General features: G+C 40.4%; 1 protein-coding gene across 7 annotated transcripts in view; it reads right to left on the reverse strand.

The window, feature by feature from the left end:
- LOC144010708 (hormonally up-regulated neu tumor-associated kinase) overlaps positions 1-9,421 on the reverse strand; it is a 70,890-nt gene extending 61,469 nt beyond the window's left edge. For all 7 annotated transcript variants that reach the window (XM_077511145.1, XM_077511144.1, XM_077511143.1 and 4 more), the window contains exons 1-3: positions 9,201-9,421; positions 7,898-7,968; positions 5,566-5,603 (exon numbers count right to left, since the gene is read on the reverse strand). The gene's annotated coding sequence lies outside the window, so the exon portion shown is untranslated. The remainder of the gene's footprint in view (positions 1-5,565; positions 5,604-7,897; positions 7,969-9,200) is intronic.
- Positions 9,422-9,696: the final 275 nt, after the last annotated feature.

Here is a 9,696-nt window from a genome sequence, read left to right on the forward strand (position 1 = left end):
TATGCGTACAAAACATGTCAATTAAAATCATGTGTTTCTTTCCACACACGCATGCACAAATTAGAGGCTGAAACCACCATGGCGCGCTCCATCATTACGCCAATAACAGTTCACATTAATCTCCGCGCGCTGACGACTATTAGTGCTGCACCGCAGAAGGTCCCAGGGCAGAAATCCGGATGGCACCTTGAGAGGGACTTAAAGAGTGTCGGTGTACAAAGTGCCTGGTGGCCAGCACATGCCCGCACGCACAAAACCAGAGTATGTTTTGCCAAGACTTATTAAAATATGTTTTTGTTTTTTTTCCCTGCTCGTACATCAACTGATTTGGAGCATAACGACCCGGGAGACAGTTTTGCCGCTAATGAAATGTAACATGAGATTGTTTGAGTAAAGCCATTTGGAGCGCTGGAATTATAAATCTTTGCCGTTTATTTTCCCCCTTTATGCTGACGAGCACAAAAAAGTGACAACCATAGTTTGTTCATTTGGGGTTACGCCAAAAAAAAACGATTATCACAACATATTGTGAAATTTATTTTCACTTTGACATTTCCCTTCTTGTGGCACATGAACTGGCTTTATGAAACTTGTTTAGCACTAGCCCCGAGTTTCCACTAGACTTGACATGATCAGGATTTTTCGGATGATCATTGATCAGTTACTTTTGGGGGGGACAAAAGGTAACCGATTTGATCAGAAGATAGAGCAATATACCCATTTAAACAACTTTTATATTTACTCTACATTCATAGGAGGTAGGGACCGACCCAGCCCAGAAATGGCAAAAACCCACATAACTGACACGAGCTGACATGCATGGGGATTAAAAAAATAAAAATAAATAAAAAATTAAATTCTACACTGAATTTGGAGTAAAGGTAAAGGAAGAGTTACTCTTTTATAAGGATGTAAGGTTCAATACAGTCCACTTTAGTTTGGAACATTTCAATGGTAAAGAAGCCCAAAATTCCCCAATCCGAAATGCTAACCTTTCAGTACCCTTTTGTTCGTTAGCAAGGCACATGTCGACATATCAGGACCCAAATTAGGGTTTGGGTCTCATTATTGGCAGTTTGGAATGCTGTCACAGTACTGCCTCTCACAGGTTAATCTTGGAACTACAACAAAAAAACGTGGCGATTTTTTTCCCCCCTTCTCATTTTTCAATTAACTAAACAAACAAACAGTTCGTCCAAAGTAAATTTTGTTCATATTGGGCCTAGGGAGAGGTTCGTAAACAGTGAGCATCAATCCCATGAGAACGATAGCTCCAAACGTGTTGAAAGCACGAATTGTGCAGACGGTTGGTAGGAGGAGTGGGGGGGGCGAGCCCTCGTGCGTCTGGACAGGAAATGGTCTGCTTTAAACTTTGACCCCAGTCCACTAGGCAGCTTTTTGTGCGAGTCTTGGAACAGGTTCTTCCGGGCTTGATGGACAGATGGTCGTCATAGCGAGCCGCGCAGGTGCTCTGCCCCCAGGTGGAGACGGCGGATGAAGTCCCACCGAGGGGGATGGAAAAGCTTGGAACGGTGGGTAGAAACAGAGGGAAAAGGCGCTCAGGTGACAAACTTTCTGGGGAGAGTCCACTTTGATGGACTGGGATCGGTTCTTGGCGGGACAAAGCCACGAGGGTTCGTTTGCTTTGCCGCTGGGCCGCAATAAAAGAAAATTGCCTCAGCGACCTTCCCGGAACACAAACTCTGATATTGTTCCCTTGAAAACGGTTTGCTCTCCTTTCAACATTCTCCGGCCGGACCGCAAACGCCGAGCGGGAGGAGGAGGAGGAGGAGGAGAGCGGGAAGGCGGCGTGGAGGGGGCCCCCTTGAGCGGCGGGGGCCAGGGGTCACTGGTGGGGAGTCTCCCCTGAAGGCACGTCGGCTGCAAGCGGGTAATAATAAACGCTCGCAGTTTTGGATTTCTGGGCCAGCGAGTCTGCCTTCAGGAAGTTGTTGACGAAAGCTAAATGGCAATAGTAAAACTAAAACAATGAACGCTATTTGTTTTCAGTGCATTGTTTGTGTTCAACCACAACCACAACTTGAAAGAGATCGAAATAATCAAATCGAGAGGGGGAAAAAAATGTACATGATATACGACGCATTTTGGCATACCAGGCAAGGGACTTGAGAAAATTATATTTATCCTAAATTGTCCACTTCAAACCAAAATGGCAGACTTCCTGAGATTTTTTTTTAAGACATGCCTACGAGATTTCACGCTGTCAAGTGAAACTGACTTTGGCGACTAAATTAAAAAATATTTTGTTTCTGAAGGACTGCTGGCACTTGACCAATAAAATGATACTTTATACCCAAACGGCAGACTTCCCATGTGTTTTTAGGAATGGTTTCTTGAAACTTTTTTTGTGGATCTAGGCATGACAAACAAGCTCTTTGGCACATTAAATTTAGTATATCAAACCAAAACTGGTATGACAAAAACCGTTACAGGACCGAAAAGTAACTCAAACATGACTTCTTTAAGAATCACCAACTTTTCCTGACTTCAAGATTTTTTGTGGGTCATCGCATGATGTATGTTACCATATTTCATGTTGCCAAGTGTGATTGGCTTTGGGGGCTGAATTTAAACAATACTGACACCTAACAAACATTCTACATTCCAAGATGAACACACGTTCAAGTTTTGCAACGGTGGCAAATCTCTCAAAAATGTCAAATTACGTGAATAATAATAACGAACAAATGAAGCAAGACCTCTAGTAACACCCCCCCCCCCCCCACACACACACACACACACACACATCCTTGTACATATATCTTTGTGAGGACATCCATTGACATAATGCATTTCCTAGAGCCTTACCCTAACCGCAACCATCAAAAATGATTGCCTAAACCTAACCCTTAATCTAACCCCAACCATAACCCAATTCAAACCTAAACTCTAAAACCAAGTCTTGACCTTCAAAAAGAGGTCTTGCAAATAGAGGACCGGCCAAAATGTCCTCACTTCACAAAAATGTCCTCATTCTGTTGGATAAAGACGTATTTTGGTCCTCACTATGTATTATGTACAAGAACACACACACACACACACACATACGCAGCTCGAGTTTGGCCCAGCCTAAATAAGTCCATTCCAGACGTCTAATCCCCGGCTTCGCCGTGTTTGTTTTTGTGTTTACGGAAGAATGTCAGTCGTCCGAGGACACAGCATGTAGAAAGGTCAAACCGCGAGACCCCCGGAAAGACTCGGCAAACACGATTAAATTCTAATTTGTTATAGAAGGGATGCCATTTACGATTGCGCTGGTAATGCAGGCTTCCCCCGAGGCTTTGAATCCACGCACACGTTCAACACATTCGTTGTGGTATGATGAAACGTATGCGAGGGATGCTAAAACATGCGTGAGCAAAGTTTGCCCACTCCATTGTTTAGACCGGCCCACCGAGTATTTACATTCAAGGGTGCTGCAATATTTGTTACATGAATTTATCCCTTCGTCTGGTCCAAAGGATTTGTTTTGGTCTGTCCGGGACGTTTCTGGGTGGAAACTCGTTTTCCTTCCAGCCAAGCCACGGAAGCAACCAACTATCGGTGGCATATGCAACTTTTGCTCTGCGAACGCCTGTTTCCTGATTGTTGGAGTGTTTACGCAAGCGTGTTAGGAGTTCGAGTCCTGTATCTTGTCTCGTCTGCATATGCAAATCCGGCTGTACGAACGCGCATTCCTGATTGGTGGGCTGCTTTCGCACTCGTTCCTGGTTGGCTGCTTCCGAGTGTCAGTTTTGAATGTTGTGTTTACAAAACAACGGAAAAACTTTGGACCATGTCTTTAAATTACCGTATGATATTTATTTTACATTTTCTATTAAACAGTTGATTCATTTATTTTTATGAAAAAAATAGTATAAAATTTAAGCAATTTTACTGTTATACAGTGGATTTGAAAGTCAACATGCTGCAGTTCAATTGCTAAAAAAATAAATAAAATTAAATCAGATCAAAAGTGTCACCTGCCACCATTGAAGTGCCTCTGAGTGACCCCAAATTAATTGTAGATGTTGTAGTTGGCCTTTCCTGACATTTTTTGCTTTCTAGCAGAAGAATTTTGAACCATATGCAAGTCCCTCCAACTTGACTAAGACCCCAGTTTCAGCAGAAGAAAAATAGCCCCCATATATAAAAGGACAAAATAAGGACTCGAAAGTAAAGATAACTTTTTAAATGTAGTCATCAAAAAAAAAAAAAAAAAAAAGGCTAAGTCCACTAGGGGGGGAATTCTACTTCCCACAGTCACCACCCCTTTTCTTTACCGCTACGCCTGTTGAAGCTTTGTTTTGAAATGTGGGTTAACATGGGATAATTAGCACACATCTCCGACGACGACGACGTAAACACGGGAGGCCGAGATCTTCATCGGCGAGGATGAAGACAACAAAGTCTGGCGCTGAAAGGTTGTTAATCTGTGATGGATCTTTGGCTCTCCGACATGGCGGTGATGGTGTCGGTCGGGAATGTTGCCTGCCTGCCTGCATGAGGGGAACATGTGTTGCTTGCTGTGTGCGCTATGTGGTCCTGTGCACTCATTAGTGCGAGCTGCAGTGCAGACTAGCTCCAGTTACGGTAGTAAACACCACCTTTGAAGTTTTAGTGGAGGCCCGAACAGCCGAGTGGGCCCGAGGATGAAGGAAAAGAAAGGGAAAAAAAAAAAAAAAAAAGTGACAAAAGAGGGGGGTATTAGAGGAAAAAGCAAGATGACAATGCAGGCACGTGACCAAGAGGTTGTTAAAGCAAATGATGCACAACATACGCACCTGTCCACAAAACAAAATAGAAATCACTCCCCATTCTGGTGTAGGTATATAGGCCTATTTGACATTTTCACCTCGGGGTGTACTCACTTTTGTTTTGATTTTATTGTTTACATTAAACATATTGACAAATTATTTAATAACTGAATCAAACAATTAGCTAAATTAAAAATATGGTTTTCTCCTGCATGATCGCTCCGGTAAATTAGCTACTCACGAAGCACTGTCAAATATAAAAGTAATGCTTTGGCACCATTTTGGTGGCGTGGAGCTATGTTGACATGAGGGCAGGAGCTTCATTTGGAGATGCCATCGCCTCCCGAGCTAATTGGGTCGAAAAGTAGTGTGTCGATGCAGATTTTCACTATTCACAGCAGGGCCTAAATGGTTCATTGATCGATGCAACGAACATAACAGGAGGGCAAAAAGCAAAAAAAATAATAATGAAACTGGGGGAAACTATTGTCTTAATATGTTCATAAATCTTTACAATTGCATTGGTCAATATCATATGGGACTGATTTATTTTTACAATTTATGGACTAATTTAAAGTGTTGAAAATGGCTTTCTCTCTTTGACATTGCAATGGTAATGGCTGAACAGATGTGTGTGTGTTTTTTTTTTTTTAAAAGGGGGTTTCCTAAACATGATGGTTTGGGGGATGCGAGGACTCGGCCCAAATGGCAATGATGACATGGGTAACATTTTGACAAGTTATCTTAGTAAAAAGTACATAAATAACTAAAATAAAGAAGAAGAAAAAACACAGCAACACGTACTTACATTTCGTACATGCTTCAGAAATGTGAAGAAAGTCATTCCTGGAAAAGAAGAAATTACTCCTAAATATCACATTTGAATAGAAAAGCTACCAAAATTAATAATACATTTAAGAGTTTCCAAAACATCAATTTACTGTGACGTGAAATAGCTCAGGTGCTGACAATGCATTTGAATTTTGGACAAAACTTAATTCCAACACCTGTGTGTGCTAGTGTACGTGCCATTTAAAATAATAATAAAAAAAAATAAAAAAAATGCAGCCCTGTAAATGGGCTCTCGTTCATGTGGGTGGGTGTCCGTGTTGGCGAATCAGCAGGCGGGTGTTGCAATAAACAGATGTGGAGTCTTTATGAGGTCTTTACAACAGGTTCAGCTGTGCCCAGATGTTTAGGCATGCTTTTGTGTGTGTGTGTGTGTGTGTGTGTGTGTGTGCGTATGAGAGAGAGAGAGAAAGAGAGAGAAAAGGAGACAAGAGACAGAAATAGAGAGTGAGACTGAAAGAGAGCGAGAGAGATGAACTTCCAATTATAAAAATAGAAAATTGCAGTTCATTTTATACAATTTTAAGGAAATCTGTGATATTGGGATATAAAAGGTCCGTCTTGTATCAAAAGTCTGAGTGGTAGCAATACTTAGTTCAACTTCAATAAGTGACAGTATCTGAAGCATGACTGAAAATTTGCTCACAATACAAAGCAACATAAATAAATAAATAAAAGCTTGTAAGTCACAACACTTGTTAAAACTCTTTGACTGCCAAAGACGTTTCATGATGATTAGTAAAATTCCAATGAATGGAATGCGATCTTTCATTGTACATGTATGTACATGTATATTGTATATGTAGTAAAGGCAAACAATATTCTTTTTGCCTTGAAAGATGAGTTAAAATGCTCAAAAGCGGCTGGCACTGTGGATTTTTTTTGTTTAGTTTTTATAACGCCTGGCAGTCAAAGAGTTAAGTTTGGACACGCGTAAGTCAAAATATTGTTGTACTTATATCATTTAACAAGTAATCATGTAAATAGAAATGGACAGGTACCAAATTACAATTCAGAGACAGAATGTCGCTATTTTAGATTTTACTTGTGTTAATGGCATTTTATTACTCTTCTGGCATCTTTACAATTATGACCTACAAATTGGAAAAATAGAAAATTGTCCTTAATTTCATGCAGTTTTAAGGAAAAATGCTATATAGACCATGCCTGAAATTTTTTTTGTTATTTATTTATTTATCTATCTATCACATATAAAAAGTTCTAGTGGTATCAGTATTTGTATCCTCTTCAATAAGATAAGTGTATATGAAGTGTTATTGTGATTTAAAATTTCCTCACAGTACAAAGCAAAACAAATAACAGCTCATAACTCAAAATGCTTTTTTTAAGTTTGGACACTCGTAAGTCAAAAGATTGTTGTACTTACATCATTTTGTAACATGAAATGGACAGGTAGCAAATTACTATTCAGAGACAGAATGTCGCCATCTCATATTTCACTTGCGTTAGTAACATTTTATTCATCTCGCAAGGGGACACTCGCATATCTTTTACTTATATAGCTTCAAACCTAAAAAGTTACACGAGCCATTTTATGGCGCAAATCACACGAGGATGGAGGAAAATTAAAGTTGACTTTTCTTCCCCTTTCACAATAACATCCAGCGCAAACTGACTTGCGGACACGCTGACTCCGCACCGGGATTTTAGCACCTTCGCTCGTAAATTTGAGGGAAAACAAAAGAAGCAGAGTCAAAATAAAGGATTTACGGCGTTGGGGGGCTGGAGATTTTCGACAATATGAAAATAAAGAGACGCAATAAAGCTGCGTTGGGCTTGATTGTGGTCGTCACAGGGATGTGGCGGCGCTCCAGCATGGCCGACTTTATTGCTACATCTGAAAAAGCAAGCAAGCGAAAGAGAGAGCGAGCGGCGGGGACGTCAACAGATTCGGAGACCATTAGAGGCAAATCTTTTTCCCGACGTGGCTACGGTTTCCGGCGGGTGGCAATGGCGGGGGAGGGACCCTAACTTGGCCCCTTTTCAGGCCAACTTCCAAGGAGGGTTCAATTTACCGAGCTTTTTATCGACACTTTTTTTTTTCTTCTTCTTTGGTTGGCTCGACATAAATCCTTACGTCACATGGCAGGCCTAACTATTAAAGTGACTTTTATAAACGTCAAGAGGGAAGTAGGAATTTGTGCTTTGAAAGGGTAAAATAGAGTCAAACCCACAAATAGTTGAGTGCCTTAGCATTCACTGCAATGTTCTTGCCCCACTGAATCCTACCAGCGACATTTCCGCCTCTGATAACGACTTTCAAAGCTCACCTGTTTGTTGGGTTTGATTGTGTGACATTTGCAAGCTGAACTCTTGGACACTATGGCAAAATGTCCGCCACCTGAGATGGGTAAAAACACATTTTTAATTAATCAGTGAAACTGCATAGATACAAAATATTTTAAAGATTTTTTTCTTTTTACTTTACTTCCCTTTTTAAGTTTTGAATTTTAATTAGCTTCCTTAGCAGGTGGAACGAGGTAATATTTTCTGTGTTTATTATTTCACCAATCTGAAAAACATCTCGCCTTTTAATTATTATTATTTTTTAATTAAATCAAAACAAAATTTGGCGTGTTGACCCTTTCAGAGGTTCCACTGTGATTTAAAATCCGGCAGTTTATGTACCACTGTCCTCCTAGTGTGTGAAAACAGCTTTTTTTGCGGGCGTCTTGGTCTTTTTTGGCCGGCTTTTGCGCATCAGAGGTTTGGGTTTCACGGATCATAGCAGGGGAGCGTTGAAACTGGAGACTACGACAACAAACACGGCCTCCGTATTTTTAGGTTGTCAGTATAAAATCCACTTTTCACAGTTTGATGCGCGGGCGAAGCCAAACAAGCTGCGGCCTTCAAAAAGCAGGACCGCCGTCCACAACTGGGATGGGATCGCTCACCGATTCATTCAGGCATGCATACAGAGACGAAGAGGAGTTCCTCTAAGTTTATGTTTACATTTACATGAGTATACAAATGAATTCTTTACACCATAAAGTTGAGAAGACGTGCACTCAATTACAATATTTAATTTGCAAAGGCAGAGCTTGAAAAAGGAAGCAATTATGTGGATGAAGACAAGCCTGGCAGGCACTGTTAGAATAAATTTGATATACAAAAACTAGAAAATTGCCTCTTTTTTTTTTTTTAATGGTTGGCATGTACACAAGCCGATAAACAGCAGCACGATAAGTGTTGAGCACGCCATTTATGTTACTTTGTCTCCACCTACCGACTAAAACACGACACTGCCTAAGCACCGTACAAACTAAATACACTTTAGGACGACATGGACTTGCACTAATGACAAGATTTAGAAACTCTTGGACTTTCTGTAGCTGCAATTGCTTGGTTAGTGTAGACTTGCCTAATTACTAGCACTACTCCAACAAGTACAGGTGCTGTTAACTTACTTTTTGAGGGAAAAATTGGTCAAGCGTATGACTCAACAAAGTCAACCACAAAATGTAAGAGCAAACTAATTTACCTTGGTTAAAAGAGACTTGAAGTGCACCAAATTGAGCAAATTAATTAAAAGAAAAATACATTTTAATTGCGAGTCTTGCGGTTGTTGTTTACCTAGGAACGTTGATGTCGCTTCGACGTCCATCTTGGAATGACGTCTTCCCAAAGCTCGCCAAACCATTCGACAATATTGCATGAATAAAAATATCCACAAGAGTAAAATCAACTAAAATTGAGCTCCCACCAGGTTCGTGTTAATTTCCCTTCTAAATTATCAGCTTCCTGTGGTCTTTAAAGTAATTAAATGGCTACGGTGTCTAAACTACGACATTGGTTAATTAAGATAGGGCACAGGTGTGATTGGAGCGCAAATCGTTTTTAGCCAATCAGATTTTGAGATTTAAGCTCGTGGTCAGCCTACTGTTGACTGACAGAGGTTTATCAATTTAAATACCGGTTATGCAACCTTGGAGAGGGATTTGTAGAAAAGATGTTTGCGTTTCCGACTGCTTTCTTTATCAACAAAAAGTTTCAGATTAGCAGCTTTGGAGGTTTATTTTACCCAAGAAATTCACAATTTTATGCATATAATGGCAAAAAAAAAAGTCAG

The sequence above is a fragment of the Festucalex cinctus genome, chromosome 21, assembly GCF_051991245.1.
Source record: "Festucalex cinctus isolate MCC-2025b chromosome 21, RoL_Fcin_1.0, whole genome shotgun sequence".
Lineage (NCBI taxonomy): Eukaryota > Metazoa > Chordata > Actinopteri > Syngnathiformes > Syngnathidae > Festucalex > Festucalex cinctus.